Here is a 26,742-nt window from a genome sequence, read left to right as displayed (position 1 = left end):
GCCTCTTGATGAAAGTGAAAGACGAGAGTGAAAAAGTTGGCTTAAAACTCAACATTCAGAAAATTAAGATCATGGCATCTGGTCTCATCACTTCATGGGAAATAGATGGGGAAACAGTGGAAACAGTGGCTGACTTTATTTTGGGGGGCTCCCAAATCACTGCAGATGGTGATTGCAGCCATGAAATTAAAAGACGCTTACTCCTCGGAAGGAAAGTTATGACTAACCTAGACAGCATATTGAAAAGCAGAGACATTACTTGTCAACAAAGGTCCATCTAGTCAAAGCTATGGTTTTTCCAATAGTCATGTATGGATGTGAGAGTTGGACTATAAAGAAAGCTGAGGACAGAAGAACATGCTTTTGAATTGTGGTGTTGGAGAAGACTCTTGAGAGTCCCTTGGACTGCAAGGAAATCCAACCAGTCCATTCTAAAGGAAACCAGTCCTGGGTGTTCATTGGAAGGACCGATGCTGAAGCTGAAACTACAATATTTTGGCCACCTGATGTGAAGAGCTGACTCATTTGAAAAGACCTTGATGCTGGGAAAGATTGGAAGCAGGAGGAGAAGGGGACAACAGAGGATGAGATGGTTGGATGGCATCACTAACTCAATGGACATGAGTTTGGGTAAACTCCAGGAGTTGGTGATGGACAGGGAGGCCTGGTGTGCTGTGGTTCATGGGGTCGCAAAGAGTCAGACATGACTGAGCGACTGAACTGAACTGTATAAAACAAAATTTTTCCCACAAATAAAACATTAAGATTAACTAAAAGACTAGATAGACAGCAATAAACTTATAAGGTATAGAAAGGTAAGAGAGTTAAATGTTTAAGGTTCTTATGTCTTTCAGGAAGGGAATAAGGATATTAACTATAATTTTTAGGTATGTGAATTAAAATAGCTTGAATTGCCTTTAAAAGGCTAGAAATAGTATAACTCTTAAAGAAACGGAGAAGGAAAAATGGGATGGTAAAGATATAGCAATTTTAATCAGTTTAAAAGAAGGCAAGAAAGCTAGGAAGAAAAAAAGAAACAGAAATTTAAGACAAAGAGAAAGTACATGATTCAGTGCTAGATTAAATGCAAATATGTAAAAGTCCCTGATGCTGGGAAAGAGAAGGCAAAAGGAGAAGGGCGTAGCAGAGAATGAGATGGTTAGATATCACCACTGACCCAGTGGACATGAATTTGAGCAAATTCTGCGATACAGTGAAGGACAGGGAGCCTGGCGTGCTGCACTTCATGGGTCTCAAAGAGTCAGACATTACTTAGTGACCGAACAACAACAACAATATAAATAATTACAACCACTCTTAGCAAAATTGTTACTAGACAAAGTATAATTAAGGGTTAAAGTCACTTTATGATGGAAAAAGTTAAATTGCTCAGGATGATACAAGTCAAAACTTGTATGCACTTAATGAAGTCTCAAATTATATAAACCAAATATAGAACTGTGAAGATAAATTGGTAGTCCGCAAGCATACTTGGAAATATTAAATCTCTCTCATAGTAATAAATCTGTCTCATGTGTGTGTGTACTCAGTCATGTCCAACTCTTTGTGACCCCATGGGCTTGTAACCCACCAGGCTCCTCTGTCCATGGAATCTTCCATGCAAAAATACTGGAGTGGGTTGCCATTTCCTACGCCAAGGAATCTTCACGACCCAGGGATCGAACACAGGTTTCCTGCATTGCAGGTGGATTCTTTACTGCTGAGCGACAGGGAATCTCCAATATCTCTCATAGTAAACAGTAAGGCTGACAGTATCTGTGAAGATAAGAGAAGATTCAAAGAGAAAAATAAAACTTAAGCCCCAAATTGGAGTATACACATCTTTTTGAAGCACAGATGAAACATTATGAAAACTGACACTTTGAAAATTGGTATTGTTTCCACACCTATCAATGTAAAACCTCAAGTTAAAGGACTGGTGTCATACAGATCACTTCTCTAACATAAGGCAACTAAATTAGAGATAAGAAAATCCTACATATTTAGCTATTCAAAAAACCACACATGTCTAAGGGTCAAAGAAAAAAATCATAGAAATTAGAAAATCTTATGCTCTAAACAATGATAAAAGTTCAGTTCAGTTCAGTCACTCAGTCATGTCCAAGTCTTTGTGACCCCATGAATCGCAGCACGCCAGGCCTCCCTGTCCATCACCAACTCCTGGAGTTCACTCAGACTCACGTCCATTGAGTCAGTGATGCCATCCAGCCATCTCATCCTCTGTCGTCCCCTTCTCCTCCTGCCCCCAACCCCTCCCAGCATCAGAGTCTTTTCCAATGAGTCAACTCTTCGCATGAGGTGGCCAAAGTACTGGAGTTTCAGCTTTAGCATCATTCCTTCCAAAGATCCCAGGGCTGATCTCCTTCAGAATGGACTGGTTGGATCTCCTTGCAGTCCAAGGGACACTCAAGAGTCTTCTCCAACACCACAGTTCAAAAGCATCAATTCTTCGGCGCTCAGCCTTCTTCACAGTCCAACTCTCACATCCATACATGACCACAGGAAAAACCATAGCCTTGACTGGACGGACCTTTGTTGGCAAAGTAATGTCTCTGCTTTTCAATATGCTGTCTAGGTTGGTCATAACGTTCCTTCCAAGGAATAAGTGTCTTTTAATTTCATGGCTGCAGTCACCATCTGCAGTGATTTTGGAGCCCAGAAAAATAAAGTCTGACACTGTTTCCACTGTTTCCCCATCTATTTCCCATGAAGTGATGGGACCAGATGCCATGATCTTCATTTTCTGAATGTTGAGCTTTAAGCCAACTTTTTCACTCTCCTCTTTCACCTTCATCAAGAGGCTTTTTAGTTCCTCTTCACTTTCTGCCATAAGGGTGGTGTCAAATGCGTATCTGAGGTTATCGATATTTCTCCTGGCAATCTTGATTCTAGCTTGTGCTTCTTCCAGCCCAGCGTTTCTCATGATGTACTCTGCATATAAGTTAAATAAGCAGGGTGACAATATACAGCCTTGACGAACTCCTTTTCCTATTTGGAACCAGTCTGTTGTTCCATGTCCAGTTCTGACTGTTGCTTCCTGACCTGCATACAGGTTTCTCAAGAGGCAGGTCAGGTGGTCTGGTATTCCCACCTCTTTCAGAATTTTCCACAGTTTATGGTGATCCACACAGTCAAAGGCTTTGGCATAGTCAATAAAGCAGAAATAGATGTTTTTATGGAACTCTCTTGCTTTTTTGATGATCCAGCGGATGTTGGCAATTTGGTCTCTGGTTCCTCTGCCTTTTCTAAAACCAGCTTGAACATCTGGAAGTTCATGGTTCATGTATTGTTGAAGCCTGGCTTGGAGAATTTTGAGCATTACTTTACTAGCATGTGAGATGAGTGCAATTGTGCGGTAGTTTGAGCATTCTTTGGCATTGCCTTTCTTTGGGATTGGAATGAAAACTGACCTTTTCCAGTCCTGTGGCCACTGCTGAGTTTTCCAAATTTGCTGGCATATTGAGTGCAGCACTTTCACAGCATCATCTTTCAGGATTTGAAATAGCTCAACTGGAATTCCATCACCTCCACTAGCTTTGTTCATAGTGATGCTTTCTAAGGCCCACTTGACTTCACATTCGAGGATATCTGGCTCTAGGTCAGTGATCACACCATCGTGATTATCTGGGTCGTGAAGATCTTTTTTGTACACTTCTTCTGTGTATTCTTGCCACCTCTTCTTAATATTTTCTGCTTCTGTTAGGTCCATACCATTTCTGTCCTTTATCGAGCCCATCTTTGCATGAAATGTTCCCTTGGTATCTCTAATTTACTTGAAGAGATCTCTAGTCTTTCCCATTCTGTTGTTTTCCTCTATTTCTTTGCATTGATCTCTGAGGAAGGCTTTCTTATCTCTTCTTGCTATTCTTTGTACTCCCCATCAAATTTGGGGGGATTCAAATAAAATGGTACTTAGGGAAATTTATATTAAGAAGAATCAGGTTTCAAAATTAGTAAATTAAATGTCTATCTTAGGAAGTTAAAAAAAGAACAAGAGAATAAATGAAAGAAAAAAGTAATGCAATTTTAGAAGAAAATGATGAAATAGAAAAATAAACAAACATACAACAGGGAAATCGACATAGTCTCTAAACTGATTTTTTGAAAAAGAATACAAAAACAAACCTCTGCGAAAATTAAGGGAAAAAGGGAGAGTAGTCTCAAAATAAATGGGATGAACAAAAAAAATGCTATGACTAAAAATGTCAAAGTCATGAGAAAAGTAAATTATTTTACAAACTGGATGAAAATATTTCTTATAGAAATACAAATTGTAAAATATATTTCAAGAAGAATTAGAGAACCTGAATAGTCTTATAACCATTAAAGAAACGAAATAGTTAAAAACCTTTGCACAGAGCAATTTTGATCTTCAGATAATTCCAGTCTTCCCCAACCCTTTCAGAGACCAGAAATGGAGGGAAATACTCCCCAACTTATTTTATGAAGCCAAGATTATCTTGATGTCAAATCTAGACAAAAAGATTACAAGCAAAATGGAAACCCAGAAAACCCTGAAATAAGCCAATCTCAATCATGACCACGAATACAAATTCTGAACAAAATTTATATTAGCAAATTGAATCTGAAAATGCACAAAGATAGTACATTACGATCAAAATGTCTTCATCCCACAAATGTAATTATCAGTTTACTTTTAAATTGTCTACAGCCTCATAAACAATAGAGAAAAAACAGATGATTACTCCAATTGATGCAGAAGAAACATTAGAAAAACTTGATATTCATTTAGATTAGAAAAATTGGAAAACTGCAAATAGTCACTGTCATAGCTTGAGTTTCTCAGGAAGTGTCTGAGATGGAGGTTAACATGGAGGAAACTGATTAGGGAGTGTTCCCAAGGTTAGGATCTTTGGAAGAGAAAGCAGGAATTAAGACTGGGCAGAGAAGGGAGAAGTCAGGCTGCAGTGTAGACTCAGGGAAAGCTTCACCCAACCCTAAAGAGAGTGCTGGAATGAGGGTAGCCCTTTGGAGTTGGTTTGACTTGGGGTGATAGGTGGGCCTTTATACCTTGTGTCAACCAGCCACCCAAGGTGAGCTACCCCAGGAAGTGGATGTGATATAGGCAGGTTGACTCTCTTTAGCTAAAGAAGGTTGATGGTCCAGGGCTGTTTGCCAGTAGTACCGCCAACTGCTGGAAGAATTACTTCAGCTCAGAAAAGAGGGACCTCAGAGGCATATCACAGAGTCTGTTACAGGCATGTACAAAAAGCCTACAGCAGATGCCACAGTTAATGTTAAAATGTGGAAAGCATTGCCTTCAAGATGAGAAACAAGACAAGGAAGCCCATTATTACCACTTCTGTTTAGCACTGTGTGATGAGACAGGATAAACAGAAGGTTTAAGGATTAAAACGGAAATAAAATGAATATTGTTGTAGCCACACATTCCGGGAAACAAACTCACTCAGAAGGACCCTGCAGATGGAGTGCAGTTTATAACACCGGTGGGCCCAAGGCAGAGTCTCCTCTTAGCCAAGGACCCCGACCGTTTTTGTGAAAACCTTATATACCCTAAGTGTACTTGCCCAAACCCACCTCCCCAAATTTCTTGAAACTAGTCTGGACAAGGTAAAAGAGAGATACAGTCAAAGTTAACCCGTGATTCATGTGTCACAAGACTAGATAAACAGTGAACGTTTATCAATAGGCCTGTGGTCATATCCCGATAAATATAATGGAATTTACAACTTTGTTCTGTTGCAGAGATAATTAGCGTATTCTTTTAGGCAATGGAGAGTCCAAGTACAAGTCCTGAGGCTCTTTTATCGGGGGGGGGGGGTCTGGTTTTCCATTGGTATGCCACTTCTATAGACACTGGGCACAAAGTTCAGAGTCCATTGGGAGGGTGACCATGCGTGTAGCCTAATGTTCGCAGCCTGGCCTAAGATGGAGTCCAACTCTGTCTGTTTCCTCCTTCAATATGATTTGCAGGTGATATGATTGTCTATGAAGAAAATAATCTACAAATGAATTATAACAATAAAAAGCTTGTCAGCACTCACTCCTGGATGCAAAGCAAATGCATATAAATGTGTATACATACGTGTGTTGATGCCATTTTTATAGACAATTATTTAGAAAACCTTATTCATAAATGGTATTTACAATGGCATAGAAATATAATAACTTGAAATAAATCTAACAAAAATGTGTGATACTGAAGAATATGTTAAATAAATATATGATGTTTATGGCTAGTACTCTGTTCTATAAAGATTTCAAATCTTCCCCAATTGATCTATAGATATGAAACTCCAATAAGCAAAAATACTGCCGTGTTGTTTGTGGAATTTGACAAGCTGATTTAAAAATTTACAGGGAAGCATAAAAGACCAAGGAAAATGAAAAGTGAAAAGACTTGCATTACTGGATAAAATGACTTATTATCAGATTATATTATTAAGAATAGGATGTTGATGCAGGATGAGATAAATTGACAAGCAAAACCGAGTGAAACAGAGTCAAGAAGGAAACTCCCATATATGCACATATAGAAACTGGATTTTCACAGATCACTGGGAAAGAGTAGATTATTTTGTTAATGGCCTAAGGACGATTTGGTTCCCATACACTTTTAAAAACCTGAAAATTGAGTCTAATCTTGTATCATAAGGTCAATCTAGGTGTTAAAGACAATGTAAAAGGCACAACCTTACAGTTTTAGAAATAGTGTATAGGGAATATATGAAAAATCTTTAGTAAATAAAGTTTCTTAAAGAAGACACAAAAGTGAAAATTATGCAGGAAAAGATGAATACACTCAAGTACATTAAAAATGAGGGTTCAGATAGTCAAAGACACAATAAACAACCCCAAAATCAGAAAATTAAAAAAACCCAAAACTAGGAGATGATATTTGCAACCTTTATTAACAAAAATTTAGTATCTGAAATATATATAAAAACTTTGAAAAAAATAAGGAAAGACAAACCAACACAAAAATGGAGAAAACATGTGAGACAGATACTTAAACAGAAAAGGAATACAAAAAGTTCAGAACCATAGGAGAATGTGTTAACCTCATTAGTAACAGCATATTGAAAAGCAGAGACATTACTTTGCCAACAAAGGTCTGTCTAGTCAAGGCTATGGTTTTTCCAGTAGTCATGTATGGATGTGAGAGTTGGACTACAAAGAAAGCTGAGCAATGAAGAATTGATGCTTTTGAACTGTGGTGTTGGAGAAGACTCTTGAGAGTCCCTTGGAGTGCAAGGAGATCCAACCAGTCCATCCTAAAGGAGATCAGTCCTGGGTGTTCATTGACGCTGAAGTTGAAACTCCAGTACTTTGGCCACCTCATGTGAAGAACTGACTCATTGGAAAAGACCCTGATGCTGGGAAAGATTGAAGGTGGGAGGAGAATGGAACGACAGAGGGTGAGATGGTTGGATGGCATCACGGAGTCAATGGACATGAGTTTGGGTGGACTCCGGGAGTTGGTGATGGACAGGGAGGCCTGGCGTGCTGTGGTTCATGGGGTCACAAAGAGTCGGACACAACTGAGCGACTGAACTGAATAGGGAAATACAAACCAAAACCAAAATAAACCATGTGAATTACATTTTCCTTTGCTTCTAGACTTAGTAAACACTTATTATCTCAAAGTTTCTGTGGGTGAGGAATTTGAGAGTGGCTTAGCTAGGTGATTCTTGCTTAGGATGTGTCGTGAGGTCTGACTCAAGAAATTAGTGAGACAAGGATATCATACATCCAGGGAATATAGCCAATATTTTATAATAACTATGAATGGAGTACAACCTTAAAAAGTTATGAATCACTATGTTGTACATCTGAGACTTACATAACATTGTAAATCAACCATATGTCAATTAAAAAAAAAGAGATCATTTAAAAAAGATTTAAATGATCCTCATAAAATTGCCAAACATGACTGTTGGCCAAAAAAAAAAGAGTAACTTTTAGATGTATTGATATCTACCTAGGACTTGTTCATTAAACCCACCTGTCTGAGTACTGTGACTTGATTGGGGTTTTCTTTAAGTCACTCCTGAAGCACTGTGATGGCTTTGTCTAACATTAATAGATTTTTAAAAATGATATGTCTTGGGGTATGGCTATGAATAAAGGGGAGAATCTGTTGCTATTGCAAACCAATTATGGAAGCGACTTAAAAAGAAAATCTGAATTGTAACTCTGTTTCTATTTATGTAAAATACTGTCCTTACCTTTCAGTCTGTAGCTGATGTGCACAGACACAGTGGTGGCTCTCGGGTTGCTGTTCTGCCATCTTCCTGTCTCCTTCAGTCCCTCCACGTGGGTATGAACTTCAATGATACAATGGGGCATTTAACAGAGATTGCTCTGTGCAATGCTGTATTTAGTGTTTCTATTTTAATTTTTCTAGGATGTGAATTTATATGAAAATAAAATGCATAATAAAAGAAAAAGAAAAGAAAGAAAGTAGCTGAGCTGTAGTCTTCTAAAGGCTCGACTGGGACTAGAAGGTCTGCTTCCAAGGTGGCTCACACACATGGCTAGCAAACTGATGTTGGCTGTTGCCGTGGGGAGAAACTGCTTGAGCATCCTTACAACATGGCAGCTGGCTTCTCTCAGAGAAAATGATCTAAAACAAAGGAAAGTCAAACTGTGATGTCCTTTGTGATCTTTCCTCAGAAATCATAGTTCACCATTTTTGCAATATCGTAGTGTTTATGGAGAAGTCTACTTTTAAGACCAGAGATTTATAAATAACCCATAAAAGGATAAACAAATTATGGTATACTTATCAAGCAGAAAATGATATAGTAATGTAAAATGAATGAACCAAGGTACGTGTTTCAGTTTTAAGTAATCTAAAAACAATATTGAACAAAAGATGCAAGTCACAAGGAATACGCGCAATATATTCTTTAGAGACCATACATATGAGATGAAACTATCAAGAAAACAAGAGAATGAATGAACAATATAAAATATAGACTGGTGGCTACTTCTGTGGGAAAGGGATCAGGAATTCAAAAGGGGGTTTTGGTAATGTCCCATTTCTCAAAGGCCATGGTTCTTTAAATTCTACTGATACATTTTATACAGTCCTTTTGTAAAAAGGACATGTTTCACAATAAAAATGCAAATTAAAGTGTTCTTAAAAAATAATTTTAAATGTCAGGGCTATTTCAGTGAGCAAACAAATTGTTCTTAAACATTCATCATTATACATCAAGCATCTCCCCATCCTCCATGCCTCTTTATCAAAAGAGAAAAGTATAAATGCATCAAGCCCCTCAAGGAGGACCAAGTTTCCTCAATTCGCAAATGTTACCACAAAAGTCATGGTAATTTGCCCCCAGAGCTCCCTCTGATTCATTGTCTGGCTCCACATCTTTGATGTGGGTTTTCAGGAGAACACTAAAATAGACTGAGAATAATAAGCCCAAATTCAACTTCATGCAAAAGAAAAATTAGAATTTGACTAAAATTGATGTCCTAGGTGGATTCTTTTATTCCTCAGGTCTGTGACATCATGCCATTTTAATTTTAAAATGTATATACATATATGACTTGGACATCCCTGGTGGCTCAGTGGGTAAGAATCTGTCTGCCAAGGCAGGGGATGAGTTCAATCCTTGGTCTGAGAAGATTCCACGGGCCTCAGAGCAACCAAGTCCATGTGCGACAACTCCTGAAACCCAAGTGCCTGGAGCTTGTACTCTGCAACAAGAGAAGCCACCACAGTGAGAAGCCCAGCAGAGCAACGAAGAGCAGCCCCCGCTCACTGGAACTAGAGAAAGCCCACGCACAGCAACGAAGACCCAGCACAGCCAACGATAAAAGGAAAAAAAAAAAAAAAAGCAACCCCAAACATATATGATCCTCTTTATTCTCACTGTTTTGTAAATATTTCAGAATAGAAATTTCATCAACTCCAGATGAGTTACCCAGATGGCCCTAAATATTAGGGTTCTCTTGTTAATTAAAAAAAAATCAGAAGACTATTTCCAGAAACATAGTACATTTTCCTATAGTACATTAATCACTAAACTCTTTTTTAAAATGACATTCTTTCCAAACCATGAGTAGCTTTCAAAGTGCATGCATTTTAGTTGCATAATTATACAAAAATAATTCATTGGCATTAAGATAAGATCAACAGCACAGATTTGACAGACCCACGTATCTGTCAGAGTTTCACGGTTGCAAGCAACCAAAACCAATGCTGACTAGTTAAAACTAGAAAGTAATTTATTGTGAGGATATGGGGTGTCACCAAAGTGAAGATATAATTGACCAAGCAGACTTTGGAAATGGCAGGATTTAGTGTAGCTCCAAGAATCTAGACAGTAGAAACTATTAGGCAGTATTTTTTCCTAGGTATTATCATCAAAATAAATTAGCTCCAGGTCTTCTCTGGTGGTTCAGTGGTGAAGAATCCACCTGTCAATGCAGGAGCTGCTGCTGCTGCTGCTAAGTCGCTTCAGTCGTGTCCGACTCTGTGTGACCCCATAGACGGCAGCCCACCAGCCTCCCCCGTCCCTGGGATTCTCCAGGCAAGAACACTGGAGTGGGTTGCCATTTCCTTCTCCAATGCATGAAAGTGAAAAGTGAAAGGGAAGTCGCTCAGTCGTGTCTGACTCTTAGCGACCCCATGGACTGCAGCCTACCAGGCTCCTCCATCTATGGGATTTTCCAGGCAAGAGTACTGGAGTGGGGTGCCATTGCCTTCTCCACAATGCAGGAGACACAGGTTCAATTCCTGATCTGGGAAGATCTCACATGCAGTGGGGCAACTAATCCCGTGTACCACAACTACTGAATCTGTGCTCTAGAGCCCGCTTGCCTCAGCTACTGAAGCCCATGCACCCTGCAGCCCGTGCTCTGCAACGAGAAGCCACCACAGTGAGAAACTCGTGCACTGCAGCTAGAGAGTGGCCCAGGGAGCAACGAAGACCCAGCACAGCCAAAATAAATAAGATAATAAAATGAAAAAAAAATTTAGCTCCAATATATTCCAGTCCTTATGTCACTGTGCTCAATTTTCACATTTCTGTGATAATCTGGTCTGGGCCACTTCTTGGCAGTAGAAAATATGGCATAATTGACAATTCCACTCAGGCTGCTGCAGTCAAAAGTTTGGGGTGGTAGTGGGAAAAGATTTGGTAGTACCCAAAGTAAAATCAGGTGCTGTTACTAAAAGAACAGGGGGTATTGATGCTGAGCTGGCAAATAGCAGATATCCACTATAACCCTCTTAACAGAAATTAATTTTGCTGTAATCTTCTTATCCAGAACCACTGCACAATTTAAATTAATGCTATAAACATTTGCGCATTGTCTTAGTCTGCTTGGACTGCCACAGAACATAAATAAATAAATGCAATAGATAGGGTGGCTTACACAACAGAAATTAATTTTCTCACAGTTTTGGAGGTTAGAAGTCTGGGTGCCAGTATGGTTGGCTTCTGTGGAGAGATCTCTTCCTGCTTGCAGATGGTCACCTTTTCCCTGTGTACTCACATGGTCCTTCCTGTCTCTTTATCTTAAGGCCACCAATCCTATCAGATTGGAACCCCATCTTTATGACTTCATGCAATCTTGTCTTTTTTTCTCTTGACCTAGAAAGTTTCAGTTCATTTTAGCAGTTACTATTTAGGAGTGTTAGTGAAATGATTCTGTTATTAAAAAAGTTGTGAACCTACTATATGATGGGTACCATGGGGTTGTGCAAATAAGTAGAAAGTAGATAATTATGTCTTAATAGTCCTATCTCCCGGAGAAGGCAATGGCACCCCACTCCAGTCCTCCTGCCTGGAAAATCCCATGGACGGAGGAGCCGGGTGGGCTGCAGTCAGTGCGGTCACTAAGAGTCGGACACGACTGAGCGACTTCCCTTTCACTTTTCACTTTCATGCATTGGAGAAGGAAATGGCAACCCACTCCAGTGTTCTTGCCTGGAGAATCCCAGGGATGGGGGAGCCTGGTGGGCTGCCGTCTATGGGGTTGCACAGAGTCCGACACGACTGACGCGACTCAGCAGCAGCAGCAGCAGCAGCAGTCCTATCTCCAAATACAGTCATACTGAGGGTTGGGGCTTCAACATATAAATTTTATGGAGACACAATAGTTTTTTGGCAGATACCACTATGGGATTCACGATTTGCTAACTCACTTTGATAGTCTTCTTGTCCTCAAGCAAAATTTGATTGTAAATTCTGGTGAACTCGTGCTGTTTTCTAAGTAATCTGTCAGAGGTTTGTGGGAAACCCTGCTGCTGCTCTTTCTGGACCAGGAAGCACTGTGCTCAAAGCCAGAGTCTCGTGTCTACCGTCCATATGCAGGACTGAGTCCATTACTTTTCTGTGCTTCCGCTCTGGAGCATTCTCTGCTCCGGTCTTGGTACTACTTTCTCTCCTGTTTTTCGCGAGGCCATGTGGAGTCGTGGAAAGATGTGGAAATCAGAACACCTGTGTCTATTCCTAGCTCCAGCACTTCAAGCTGTGTGACTTCAGGGAAATCACTTACCTTCAGGAAATTCATCTGTGCCACAAATGTGCCTTGCTTTCCTACTTGCAAATCTGCGGCTAGGTGTTGAGAAGTCAGATACATGCTATGAAGGGAAATGTGGGATGCCGTGAGAGCGTGTGGGCGGGGTGAGGAGCGAACAATGAATCTGGTGGTGTATAGGCTGCAGAAGGCTTCCTGGAAATGATAACGAAAATGCAGGATGAGCAGGAGTTACCTAGGAGCAGGCTGGGAGCATTGTGGGAGAGGGAACACTCAAGACACAGGGCCCAGCATGAGTACAGCCCCTGAGGCTGGAGGGACTGGGCACGCTGAACTTCTGACTGGTCAGAGAGAGAGCCGGCAGGAGTGATGTCTGGTGAGCCTGGGCAGGCAGGCAGGGGCAAGAGTAGGGAGCTGCCAGGCTGTTGGAGATTCTGTTCTCTATTCCAGGACCTGGTGGGAAGCGAGGAGAGTAAAGGACACTCCTGTGTGTGTTTTCAAAAGATCCCTTAGTCTAGAATATGGCCGAGTATTGAGAGAGGAGCATGGACGTCCCTGGTGGCTCAGACAATAAAGAATCTGCCTACAAAGCAAGAGACCAGGTTCTATACCTGATTTGGGAAGATCCCTTGGAGAAGGGAATGGCAACCCACTCCAGTACTCTTGCCTGGAGAATCTCCTAGACAGAGGAGCGTGGCAGGCTTCAGTCCATGGGTTCGCAAAGAGTTGGATGCGACTGAGAGGCTAACGCTAAGAGGTGGCTGAGGCAAGATTAGTGAAGCAGCTGGGGAGGATGGTGGTTTGGAAAAGAATGGGGAGAGTAGAGATAAGCATACTAGTCATTTCTTTCCATTTTCAATATATACATGTTTAGCTGCACCGGCTCTTAGTTGCAGCATGTGGGATCTAGTTCCCCGACTAGGGATCGAACCTTGACCCCCTGCATTGGAAGCTTGGAATCTTGACCACCTGGAAGTCTCAACCTGTTAAGTCATTTCTAAACAAGGTTACTGTTTAAGTTACCTGTGAATTATATAATACTACCCGATTGGCCCAGAGTGATGTTTACTGAGTAATACATTCAGCATATATTGAACTAAACACTTCTCTAGGTGCTGAGGACATAACAGTGAACAAAACACAGAATTTGACCTCTTACAGCTTTTTGCTAGTAAAATGGCTTGCAGTCTACTGAGGTTGTTATAGAGTCCAAACGAGATATGTAAACTACCCAAATGTGAATGCTTACCTTGGAATCTCCAGTTCACAGCTTCTAGAGAATACTGGTTTTCAGCTTTTTCCCAGTATTACTTTACTATGGTTGCTGTAACACATTACCACAAATCAGAGGCTTAAAACACCACGCATTCGTTACCCTCAGTTCTGGAGGTCAGAAACCTGAAATGCATCTCAGTGGGCTCAAACCAGGACAGGGATGAGTCCCTTCTGGAGGCTCCTTGGGAAGAATCTGTTTCCTTGCCTTTCCCAGCTTCCAGAAACTGCCTGCACTCCTGGCTCCAGCCCTCCCATCTACTTGCCTACAATGGCCAGTCTTGTCTTCCTCACACCCCACCACTCTGGCTCTCGCCCGCCTTCCTGTCTTTGACATGTAAGGATTCTTATCAGGATTCTTGTGATTGCATTGGGCCCAGCTGGAGAATCCAGGAAACTGGCTCCATCTGAAGATCCTTCACTTAATTACATTTGAGAAGTCCCTTCCATCACATAAGGTGCTGGGGGTCAGGACGTGGACACCTTTGGCAGTGATTGTTATTCTGCTGACCCCACTCCCAGTGCAGTTACGGTCTGTCCAAGTCATGACATGGAATCACGTTTTCTCATCTTTCTTGTTGGTGACATCCCCAGGGTGTTATGGAACAGTAAAGTGAATCACAGGGACAACCACGTTGGTTCAGTCCCTTTTTCCTGTGTCTGAGAAGTTTAGAGAATCGTGGAGGTTCCCTCTTTACAAGAGAATCTAGTGTCAAAACCCCAGGCCTCGCCCGTGCAGCTGGGGAGGATGGCTGAGCGGGTGGTTCCTAGTTATCTCAGCTGTCTTGCTGCTCTCAGACTATTCCTGACAGTATCTGGAAATCTTTAACTGTGAGTGGTCTATCGAGCACAATGTCCTTCCTACAGGGTTACTAGTGGGGGAAAAAACAACACTCTCAAGAATGTACCCTGATGGTGGCTCAGGTGGTAAAGAATCTGCATGCAAGGCAGAAGACCCAGGTTCAATCCCTGGGTCGGGAAGATCCCCTGGAGAAGGGAATGGCAATTCTAGTACTCTTGCCTGGAGAATCCCATGGACAGAGAAGCCTAGCCGGCTACAGTCCATAGGGTCACAAAGAGTCGGACCCAACTGAGCGACTAACACACACAAAGAATATGCCCTGACACATTTTACAGCACAGAGGTAGGAAAAGATTCAGTTGATTAAGAAAAGTTCTGGAACTTGTTTCCTTAAGGAGGAAGCGATTCTAACCCAATTCCTTAAAGAATTACACTTTCCCACAATGCTGCTATTAAGGGATGAGGAAAGCACCCCGGGAGATTTTTATGACCCATTTAAAACTAAATTTATTGGCATTTCTTCATCAGGGACCAGGCTGTAATTTTATAAATCTTTCCCATGGCTGTTAGAGGAGCAGCTCTGAAAAAGAAATAAAGGGTTAAGTTAAAAAAAGGTTAAGTTCAAATTCTCTCTTTTTTTTTTTTTCCTTTAAGAAAATGACTAGGGTTTCCTGATTCCAAGTAAGAAACTGCCAACTCAGTAACAGCAAGTGAACAGTTACCCGCTTCAAATGCATGCGTTGTCAGAGGTGGGAGTGAGGGCTGGGTCTGCCGCAGTGCCCGGCAGGGTCCTTGGCTGCACTTTGCAGGCAGTTTGATTTGGATCCTCAGCTCCCGTGAGTTAGAGGGTATAAGGGCCAGCAGTAGAGAGTGGTTTCAAATATGTGGATGAAAAGGGCTTGAGACGGAGGATGGGTACTAGAGTGGTGCCAGGAATCAAGGCCATTATCCAAAGGAAAACAAGTCCATCTGCCCTATGAGTTGTCCCCGGTGTGACAAGGGATGGGAGCTGACAGTGGAAAGGTGCTGAGATAGAGGGCAGGAAAATGAACTTTCTGGGCCCATGTCTGGTTTTTTTTTTTTTTTTGCTGTCATGGGTCTTAGTTGTGGCATGTGGGATCTAGTTCCCTGACCGGGGATTGAACCCAGGTCTCCCGCATCGGGAGGGTGGAGTCTTAGCCACTGGAACAGCAGGGAAGTCCCCCAGCCCCGTGTCTTTATTGCTTGCCATACACCACACTCATGGGTCCTCTGGTCAGATTTGCTTCTTCAGTAAACAAGATTCTTCATTTTCCCCGGCCTCTGAGAAGGCCCGTGGGAGAAGCAGACAAATAAATTTCAGGAGGGACGTCTTTGAAGGACAAAAGCACGAGAGGCCCGCAATCCCCACTATCCACTTTCCTGGACTCACAGTGCCCGTCTTTCTTCCTTTCTCAGCCCCTGTCTGAACCCCGCTCTCTGCTTTCTTTCGGTCCTTGTAATCGCATCATCTCGTCCGCGCCTTTCAGCGGCTGACCGGCCTCTGCTCCCCGAGCGGCGATATCGGTTCTCAGGGGCACCAGCCGGAGAACAGACGCTGCCTCTGCTGGGAGCTGAGTCTCCTTTCCCACACTCCAGGCAGGGAAGTGGGTGAAAGGGAGGTGAGGAAGGGCCTCTCTTTCGTTTTCAAAACCCTGGCATCAAACCCTGCTAGGATTTCCATGCGGTACTGCCTCGTGCATTGTGGACTGCAGCCCATGTCCTTTCTATTTAAGCTAGAATTGATTCACTAGGTAACGAATGGAAAACTCCTCCCCAGGCTTCCCAGAGAAATTACATACGCTATTAGTAGCATTCAGCAAGCTTTTACAACTGGAGATAAGCTACCCCGACGTTCTGTCTGTCTCGATGTGTAAAAGCCAGAGCTTCTTCACCTGACCTCAGGTGGGTGACAGGGTCAGAGGAAAATGTGGCCGTTTGTGGCTCTGATTCCCAGCTTGGGTTTGTTCCTGTGGGGTATTGGTCTCGTTCTTTCACTAGAAAGCCATGGCATGTTAAAACCAACTAGACCCAGAGAGCATGAAAAACACACTTTAAAATTCTGACTTTGCTTTAGGGCTTCCCATGTGGCGCTAGGGGAAAGAACCTGTCTGCCAGTGCAGGAGACGTAAGAGATGTGGGCTCGATTCCTGGTTTGGGAAGGTCCTCTGGAGGAAGGCATGGCAACCCACTCCAGTATTCTTACCTGAGAATCCCATGGACAGAGAAACCTGGCGGGCTACAGTCCATAGGATTGCAGAGTCGGACATGACTCAAGTGACTCAGTATGCTTGTTAGGGTTTAGCAACCTGCCTAGTCAAATTGCCCTGGTGTTGATCTTAAAGCAAAACTGCCTCTGTAAGTAAATTGCCAGGTCGACCTGTCCAGGCAGCTGAGGAGTTTGTGTCACCGTGTCTGTCGAAATTGCTGTCTGCTGCAGTTTCGACAGTCAGGTGTGGGGTGGGCCCACCTGATTGTAGGGCAGCTGAGCTGTTGAATGGGGGAGATCAGCTGAACTCCTTTAGAAGTCTAGCTCAGGACCCCAGACTTGCATATCTGGAAGAGTCTATGTGATAGATTTATCAGTAGCCCCTTTTTTCAGTAGATGAGCTCAGAAAAATTTTAAGTGAAATCTTTTATTATTATTGTGGCTGGTTGTTCAGTCACTCAGTCGTGTCTGACTCTTTGCGAGGGCATGGACTGCACAGCATGCCAGGCTCTTTGTCCTTTACCATCTCCCAGAGTTTGCTCAAACTCATGTCCATTGAGTTGTTGAGGCCATCCAACCATCTCATCCCTCTGTTGCCCTCTTCTCCTGCCCTCAGTCTTTCCCCGCATCAGGGTCCTTTCCAATGAGTTGGCTCTTCACATCAGGTGGCCAAAGTACTGGAGCTTCAGCTTCGGTGTCAGTCCTTCCAGTGAATATTCAGGGTTGATTTCCTTTAGAGTTACCTGGTTTGATCTCTTTGCCATCCAAGGGATTCTCAAGAGTCTTCTCCAGTTCAAAAGCATCAATTCTTTGGTGCTCGGCCGTTATTATGGCTCGTATAGTTTCATTTAAGGAGTTATTTTCATAGTCTCATTTAAGGAATCACATAACAAATCCTTTATAAACACAAATAATCATCCCTTAATTGTACTTCTAGAATTGCTGATTTTCATATGTTGGAAAATGGTTATTCCTCTAGAGAACAAGTTTCAGGGGTAAGTAAGCTGTTTAGCAGCAATATAGTTATTTAAAGTACCAAGAGTGAATAATTTCTGTTCCTTCTCTCAGTAAATCTGTTTTGTGTGTCTCAGCTTGAAGAACGTTGCAGAGGACACAGACAAACATCTGAAGATAATATATCAGCTAGGCAGCCTAAGCTCCTCTGGGGTGCAGTATTTAAGGAGGTGGTGACAATTAGATAAGCCAGGGAAGGACATGATGACCTTGCAGTCTCTATAGTCTTGCTTTCCAAGAGTGTCCAGGCACAACATTTTTGCCTGTCCTTTGGGACAAGGGGAGCAATGCAAAGCAGCAGAGAGTGTATTCTTCAGAGATCCAAAGATACAGAAAATACAAAGTGTGAAGACCAGACTTGATCTCCTGTCCACCCTTAATGTTCTTCCTTCTCCTAGGGATGAAAATGACATTGAACATTTAACAACACATAGCAAAGGCAGTTCCAGTTAGAACCAGAGGGGCACTCAATAAGCAAGAATGAACTCAGCAGTCCAGACCAAGAGGCAAAGGGAGAAGGAACTCCTTGCAGTCAGAAGACACACAAGCTAAATCTCAGCTTAGACATGATACTCCCACCCAGTATGATTCTTCAGTATTTACAAAGTGCACTGAATGCTCACAGAGATCCTGGAGGCTAGCTGTTGGGGGTTGAATTGTCTTCCTGAAGGTAATGTTGAAGTCCTGGCCCTAGTACCTGTGTACGTGTGTATGTATATATGTATGTGAAAGTCGCTCAGTTGTGTTCAGCTCTTTGAAATCCCATGGACTGTACCCTGCCAGGCAACTCCATCCATGGGATTTTCCAGACAAGAATACTTGAGTGGGTTGCCATTTCCTTCTCCAGGGGATCTTCCCGCCCAGGGATCAGACCCAGGTCTCCCACAATGCAGGCAGACTCTTTACTGTCTGAGCCACCAGGGAAGTCCTAGTACATGTGAGTGGGACCTTATTTGGAAATAGGGTCTTTGCATGTATAATCAATTTAAGATGATGTCATAGTGGATTAGAATGGGCCCTAATCCAGTGACTGGTATCCTTGTAAAATGGGGAAAATTTAGACACACAGAGAGGAGAGAATGTCATGTAAAGACACAGACACACCAGGCAAGACAGCCGTGTGATAAAGGAGTCGGGTGACAATGGATGCCGCTGAAAGTCACGGAGGCCAGGATTGCTAGCGACCACCAGGAGCCAGGGGGCAGACATGGAACACACTCCCCCTCTGAGCTACCAAGAAGGAAGCAGCCTTGCTGACACCTTGATTTTGGACTTTATAGCATACAGAATGATGAAAGAATACATGTTTGTGGTTTTAAGGCATCCAGTTTATAGTACTTGGTTACGGTATCCCTGAGAAACTAATACTGTGGGTGATATATTACCAGTTGTATGAAAAACAAACAAACACATGTTTCAGAGATGTTAAGAAACATACCCAACATTATATAGTCAGTAGGAGGTTAGTATGGGCTTTCCTGGTGGCTCAGTTGGTAAAGAATCCACCCACAATGCGGGAGACCTGGGTTCGATCCCTGGGTTGGGAAGATCACCTGGAGGAGGGCGTGGGAACTCACTGCAGTATTCTTGCCTGAAGAATCCCATGGACAAAGGGGCCTAGTGGGCTACAGTCCATGTGGTCCCAAAGAGTCTGACATTACTGAGCGACTAAGCACAGCATAGCACAGGGAGTTAGAATGGAAACTTAAAACCCAGATTTATGACTTTCAGTCCTTGGCCCTTCCCTCAACACAGCCTCTGAAACAACTGACATGAAGGTGAATAAAAAAGAGATGTGTAGATATTTCATTTCTGGCTATATACTCAAAAGTATTGAAAGCAAAGTCACAAAGTGACACTCATACACCTGTACTTACGGCAGCATTACAATGGCTAAAAGGTGAAAGCAGCCATAGTGTTCGTTGATGGATGAATAGATAAGCAAAACAACGGACTATTATTCAGCCTTAGAACACAACAAAATTCTGACTTACAGTACAACATAGATGAGGCATCCCAGGTGGCTCACTGGTAAAGAATCCACCTGCCAATGCAGGAGATGTAGATGTGGATTTGACCCCTAGGTAGGGAAGATCCCCTGGAGAATGGGTACTCCACTCTAGTATTCTTGCCTGGAAAATCCCATGGGCAGTGGAGCCTAGCAGGCTATAGTCCATGGGGTCTCAAAAGAATTAGACATGATTTAGCATGCACACACATACCATAACATGGATGAACCTGGGGACATTTTGCTAACAGAAGTAAGTGGATCACATAAGGACGAACACTGTATGATCCCACTTATATGAGGGATCTACAGCAGTCAGATCCCTCGAGACAGAAAGTAGAAGCCCAGCTGCCAGAGGCTGAGGGAAGGGGGCGGAGGGGAGTTGTTTAATAGGTATAGAGTTCAGTTTTACAAGATAGATGGAGTTCTGGAGATTGGTATTACAACAAGTAAATGTACTTAACACTCCTGCACTATACACTTAAAAATGATTATATGGTAAATTTTATGTGTATTTTACCACAATTTAAAAAGAGGGAGGGAGCATATTTTGATAACAGGATTGTTAGATTGGATTTTCTGTGAGCAGGCAGCCAGATTGGAAGGGCTGGTTTCTTCCCTCAAGAAAATATTGCTTCTACCTGGGTAGCTTAGCTGGTAAAGAATCCGCCTGCAATGCAGGAGACTCTGGTTTGATTTCTGGGTTGGGAAGATCCCCTGAAGAAGGGATAGGCTACCCATTCCAATATTCTTGGGCTTCCCTGGTGGCTCAGAGGGTAAAGAATCCACCTGCAATGCAGGAGACCTGGGTTGAGAAGATCCCCTGAAGGAGGGCTTGGCAACCCACTCCAGTATTCTTGCCTGGAGCATCACCATGCACAGAAGAGCCTGGTGGGCTACAGTCCATTGGGTAGCAAACTACTGAGTTACTAAGCACGCACTGCCTAGGCCGTCCACCCTAAGGGAGGCTTCAAATAAGGGGGAGTCACCTGCCTTCCTCCAAGAGGCCTGGAAGCCCACCTTCTGAGGGTGCCGGCCTCGCCCTGCAGGTCTGTGCAGGTGCTGGTTATCCGCTCCCGAGACTTCCAGGGTTACATTCTTCTCTCAGAAGACTTGCACATCCTCAATTGGTTAGTAGGATGGGGATTTTCATTGCTCTGCTTCCTGATTTTGCTGGTTTGTGGTGCAGAAGGGAGGCGTGGGGGTTCTTTGCATGGTTTGTTTCCTTTGCGGTCCTTGCTAACAGAGCTGTGGCCCAGGGCTGAGAGATGGCCCCCGTGCCGCTTCCTGGATGGGAGCCGAGGGCTGAGCTGCTCTGAGCGCCTGGGTGGTGGCCCTTGGCCTGTGGGGGGCGCTCTAGATGGGTGGTACATGCCTCTATTTTGCCTGTGCCTTCACTTGTGTTTGTGTCATTGAGATACATATTTACAGTCTGATTCGCTTAGCATTTCTTCTGAGAATTTAAGGGGCAGGATTTAAGGGGCAAAATTTAAGGTCTATCACATGCAGACAGATAAGCATCACAATATTAGTAAACGTGGTGGTTCCTCTGCATCCAGTCCTCAGCATTTATTTTCCACACTCCTCTGCTGACCTCTAAGGATGACCTGTCCAGTGCTCCCCTTGCCCTCTGGCTTCCAGTTGGGTTTAGCCCCCAGGAAACACTGGAAGGGGATGACAGGCAGGAAGAGAGTCCATTCACGCTAGGTATTTATTCTGTCTGCGCCCTCACTGCCCGACCATGGCTGAATTCCTCCACTAAGGCCACAGCTCCCACTGGGGGCAGAGTGGGGTGACCTTTCTTGGCTTTGGAGCTCCCAAAGATCCAAGAACAGCCTCCTCCTAATGACAAAACTCGGAGAAGGCAATGGCACCCTTCAGTACTCTTGCCTGGAAAATCCCATGGACGGAGGAGCCTGGTAGGCTACAGTCCATGGGGTAGCAAAGAGTTGGACACGACTGAGCGACTTCACTTTCACTTTTCATTTTCATGCATTGGAGAAGGAAATGGCAACCCGCTCCAGTGTTCTTGCCTGGAGAATCCCAGGGACGGGGGAGCCTGGTGGGCTGCCGTCTACGGGGTCGCACAGAGTCGGACACGACTGAAGCGACTTAGCAGCAGCAGTAGCAGCAGCAATGACAAAACGAAAACATTCTAGTTGTGAGTTTGATGTCCTGTATTCAAGAGAAAGCAGTCTGTGGGCTAGAGGGAATACAACGCCTCCAAAACAGTGGCACACTCTTCTCGAGAGAATTTAAACAAGAGCCAGTTTTACAGAGTGTTAGAAAAAGCAACTTGGAAACAGGGCATGATTGGCTGGGGTTACATATCTGACCTTATTCAGAAAGGTCAGGGGAATAGGACATAAGTGTAGAGTCCAGATTGGCTTGGCGTTTGGGGATTGGATGATGGCTACACTGCATTATGGGTACACGGAAGTCCAGGCACATCTCCATCAACAGCTCTATTACTGGTCTCTTACATGACTCCTTTGGGTACCATCTAATTCCTGCTGAGACTCTGCCTGATACAGTGGTGTCAGGAGAAAACAAGAATATTATCACTGAGAACCAAGGGGCTGGGAAAGAGCAGGTAATATAAAAAGCTCAAATCAAAAGTTGATTGATATACTTTGGTTCTCTGACTCACCCACTGGAATTTTTAACATGAAAGGCCTAGCAGCTGCATTGACGAAGTCAACTGCATTTCTAGGACATCAAATATAGTTTCTCACCAAGATAGAGAAGGACCCCAAACTCTCATAGAGGAACCAAGATAACCCTATGGAACCGTGGCAGGCTCTGTTTCACGTCTCTTGCCTCCCTCAGCTGCCCACAGGATGAGCCGCCCTACCACTATCAGCCCCACTGCCAAAAACACCACTGCCACTTCCTCCTCTTGAAGCTTAAGTTTCTTTCAAGTTCCTCATCTGATCCTGACTAAGACAGCAAGTATTCTGACTCTGGGTACATTTTCTCTCTGCCGCTGCCTGTCTACGTGGCAGTCCAGCAGCCCACCCCTACTCTGCCTCCAATGGTCTTCTCAGTCCTGACTTTCCTCTCCCCAGCACACACTATTGCTGCATCTATCAGACAGAGGACCAGCCGGCCCTGCTCTCACAAGCCCCCCAACACAACTGTCCATCAGTCAGTCTCCCTGCCAGGCCTGGCTCTAGCTGAATTTTGGAAGACACTGAGAAGGGACCACATGATGGCACTAGAAAGCTGCCAATGCTCTCACAGAGTTGGCAACTGCAAAGCTCCAGGGAGTCGGGATCTGGGCTTTTCTGTTTTTGTGAATGTCACAAAACTGAAAACTGGTAATGGTCAACAGCCTCCGGAAAATCTTAATATTGTTTCACCAAGCACTCTTCCTAATCAATGGTTATTGGTGTTTGACACTTGCCAAACGTCAACCCTCCTTCCTCAGCACGCAGCCACACTGCCCAAGGCTCTCTTCTCTTTGCACTCAATGCATTTCCATCCTAAATAGCCCGCCAGTTGCTATGAACCCAAAATTACACACACAGAGATGTAAGAAAGATTAAAATGTCTCACCTAAGCATGACTGAACTGTTCTCTCCTTTTGTTTTGATTCATGATTATGCTACATAGTTAGCTGTCTTTTCCCTTTACACAAACAGAGCTGGGCAAACAAGCACAAATGAAAACTGCCCACATTGGGAAAAATCCCTTGGCTGCCCCCGGCTGATTAGTCATTACATATTTACATAACACAGGCAAGGTTACCGGAGTAATCATACAAACATTTGCTAGTTTCCTGTACCTTCCCTGGCTGATTCAGATTCTTAGGAATCGAGATGTGCTCTGTGCATGCTTTTAAAAACAGCAATGGTGAGATTTACTTGGACATCTTCTGTTTTAACGTGACTGACTGACAGCCTAACGTTCTCTGAGCTCTGTATCAAAGACAGTGAAGCAGGATGGGGGGAGTGGAATATATCTCTAGGATCTAGATGGAGGAAGGGAAAAGACTGAATCCTGGCTCGGTTCTTCCTTTGCAACCTTTGCCAAATGTTCTGTTTCTTTGACCTTTAATTTGCTTATCTGCGAACTGGGGTAAAGAATATTTGACTTCTGGAGTTGTTTGGGGGGATTAAATGAGATGAGGCAAATATGCACAGAAGGTACTCAATCATTTGGAGCTATTAATAGTATTCCTGTGATTCGGCTGGAAGATCACAGATCCTAACCTACGGTCAAGCGGCTGAAAGGTCGGGAGACGGCCTTGTGCTCCTCCCGAAATGCCCCGTGGTGATGAAGAGCATGATCTTTTGAGTCAGAAGGTCTGGATTTAAATTGTGGTTCTGCCATTTGTGCAGCAGATGAATTCGGCAAAGGTAAAATAAGAAGATTTTCAAGCCTCAGTGTCACAGTTTGTAATTGTAACAATCATAGCACTGAACAAGATAATCCCTGTATTGTGGATTGAGTTGTATTCCCTGAAAAAATGCTGAAGTCCTAATTCTCAGGACCTGCCACAGTGACCTTATTTAGTGACAGTGTCTTTGCAGATGGTCAACTTAAGATGAGGTCATTCAGTTCATTTCAGTTCAGTTCAGTCGCTCAGTTGTGTCCGACTCTTTGTGACCCCATGGACTGCAGCACACCAGGCCTCCCTGTCCACCACCAACTCCCGGAGTTCACTCAAACTCATGTCCATTGAGTTGGTGATACCATCCAACCATCTCATCCTCTGTTGTCCCCTTCTCCTCCCACCTTCAATCTTTCCCAGCATCAGGGTCTTTTCCAATGAGTCAGTTCTTCTAATCAGGTGGCCAAAGTATTGGAGTTTCAGCTTCAACATCAGTCCTTCCAATGAATATTCAGGACTGATTGCCTTTAGGATGAACTGGTTGGATCTCCTTGCAGTCCAGGGGATTCTCAAGAGTCTTCTTCAACACCATGGTTCAAAAGTATCAGTTCTTTGGTGCTCAGCTTTCTTTATAACCCAACTCTCACATCCATACATGACTCCTGGAAAAACCATAGTTTTGACTACACATTAGGGTCATTAGGACAGGCCTTAATCCAATACAACTGATGTTCTTACAGAAAGTGGACATTTGAGTCCAGAAAGAAGCTCACACACGGAGAACACCATGTGAGGAGGAAGAGATCAGGGTGATGCACCTACGAGTCAAGGAACGCCAAAGGTTGCCAGCAAACCACCAGGAGCTAGGAGAGAGGCATGGACAGATTCTCCTTCACAGCCCTGGGTAGGAACCAACCCTGCTGAAACCTTCATCTCAAGCTTCCAGCCTCCAGGGCTGTGAGATGCTAAATTTCTGTTAAGCCAGCCAGTTTGTGGTACTTCATTGCAGTAGCCCCTGCCCCCCACAAACTAACACAGTGTGTATGCACTAACCCAGTGGTGGGTACCTCACAAGCATTCGATACATCTTAGATATTATTGCTGTGGTTGTTGGCTAAGGACATGTCTTACCTTTTCTAACATTAGTTCCTTTGCACAAAAATATTCCCAGCTGGTCTCCCCTGCTTGGTTTCTAGAACATGCATTTTATTGTGATGTTTAAACACGTACAGAAAGGAATATACAAATGCAGATTTCAATCAGGCTGTTGTTTGGATTTTTAAAACATGTAAGCACCATGAACAGAGCTTCATTAAATAGAAAGCCCAGGGTATAAAGAATGATTTTATACAGGGTGAGGGTGGAACCAGAAAGCATCCCTGATTAAATTGTGAGGCATTTTGGCAGGTGTCAGGCCCGTGGCCAGCAACAGACAGATCAGCGGCTCAGTGAGAATGAGGCATCTCGACTTGCTATTCACACGTTTCCAGGGAGTGGAAATTCACTTCATGAAAAATACAAGATTCCTAGCGGGGCTCCTCAGTGGCTGTTTTATTTTACACTTGTCCTGTGACAGCACGATAGAAGCAGTTTTATTCTCTCATTTCTTGGTATGACCTGTCTTGCTGATGACAACTACTCAGGAGTCTTGACTGATCTGACCTGTGACTTGATTTTGTATCTTGGCATTTAAACTGTATCTAAAACCACGTACATAGCACAGAAGCTCACACAGTTTCTTACTCACTGTTCAACAATATGTATGTGCTGGAAGAATATGAACTGCAAAAATAAATATGTATTTTACCAATACTTGATTCTTGACCTTAAAGATCATTAGGATGGTCTCACTGGAAACACACTATAAAAGTTTCAGGTGGAAAGCATCGATGGTCTGTCTTTCCAGAGAAATTAGAATTACAAGCGTTCTCTTCCTCTCATACATGCAATGTACAAACAATCCCTAGAAATGAACTGTCTGGAGTATTTTATTTCTTAATTAATCCAGTTTTGCTATTTGGTATAAATAGGATGATGTTCAGGCTGAATGAAAGAATAGGAAAGTTTAGGGAATACAATCCAAGGAGGAGTTTTAACTCCCTCCACATCTGCTGCTGTATTTTGCTTTAAATTAGATTTTAAAATTAATTTAATTTTTCATTTGAAACAGCTCAGCTTTCCCTCACCCCTTTCTTTTTTCATTCTATAGCTGGTCCTCCTGTCTGTGTCCCCTTGGAGGACAAATACTACTTTCTCCATCACCTGATAGCTCTTTTTCCATCTATTTTTTTTTATCATTTACCTACATTTCAATAAGAAGAGCATGACATTAGAAATAGGCTTATTGGAATATAAAAAAGATAAAATTCTCCCCCACTACGTTAGAAATTCCAGTCCATAACTCACCTGTTTCTGAAAGCACTGCCTGTTTTCCCGTGCAAATACTCAAGGTAACACAATATTACACGACTCGACACACCTTCACCTTAGTTTCCTCACGTGGGAAACTGAGACTCACCACGAGGATAACTATGTCCCAGAGCTATTGCTGAAGATCGTATTTTCATGTATTTATTGATA

The 26,742-nt window shown here is 43.2% G+C and overlaps 1 long non-coding RNA gene across 10 annotated transcripts; it reads right to left on the bottom strand.

Annotated features, from left to right (window-relative positions):
* Window positions 1-1,325: 1,325 nt before the first annotated feature.
* Window positions 1,326-14,137, bottom strand: LOC147365753 (uncharacterized). 10 transcript variants are annotated; one of them, XR_015132720.1, is made up of 6 exons: window positions 13,754-14,137; window positions 12,523-12,699; window positions 11,421-11,615; window positions 9,556-9,714; window positions 8,232-8,629; window positions 4,377-6,005 (listed from the first exon to the last, which is right to left on the bottom strand). It is a non-coding gene; the product is annotated as an uncharacterized LOC147365753 (long non-coding RNA). The 10 variants fall into 10 exon arrangements; XR_015132717.1 differs by lacking the exons at window positions 4,377-6,005; window positions 11,421-11,615 and adding an exon at window positions 1,326-1,776 and having other exon boundaries at window positions 13,754-14,136; XR_015132723.1 differs by lacking the exon at window positions 9,556-9,714 and having other exon boundaries at window positions 4,375-6,005.
* Window positions 14,138-26,742: the final 12,605 nt, after the last annotated feature.

The sequence above is a fragment of the Bos grunniens genome, chromosome 9 (assembly GCF_055505025.1).
Source record: "Bos grunniens cultivar Pamir isolate PY7600 chromosome 9, Bosgru_T2T1.0, whole genome shotgun sequence".
Classification (NCBI taxonomy): domain Eukaryota; kingdom Metazoa; phylum Chordata; class Mammalia; order Artiodactyla; family Bovidae; genus Bos; species Bos grunniens.
Note: the sequence above shows the minus strand (reverse complement) of the source record. Positions and strands in the feature narration are given on the sequence as shown.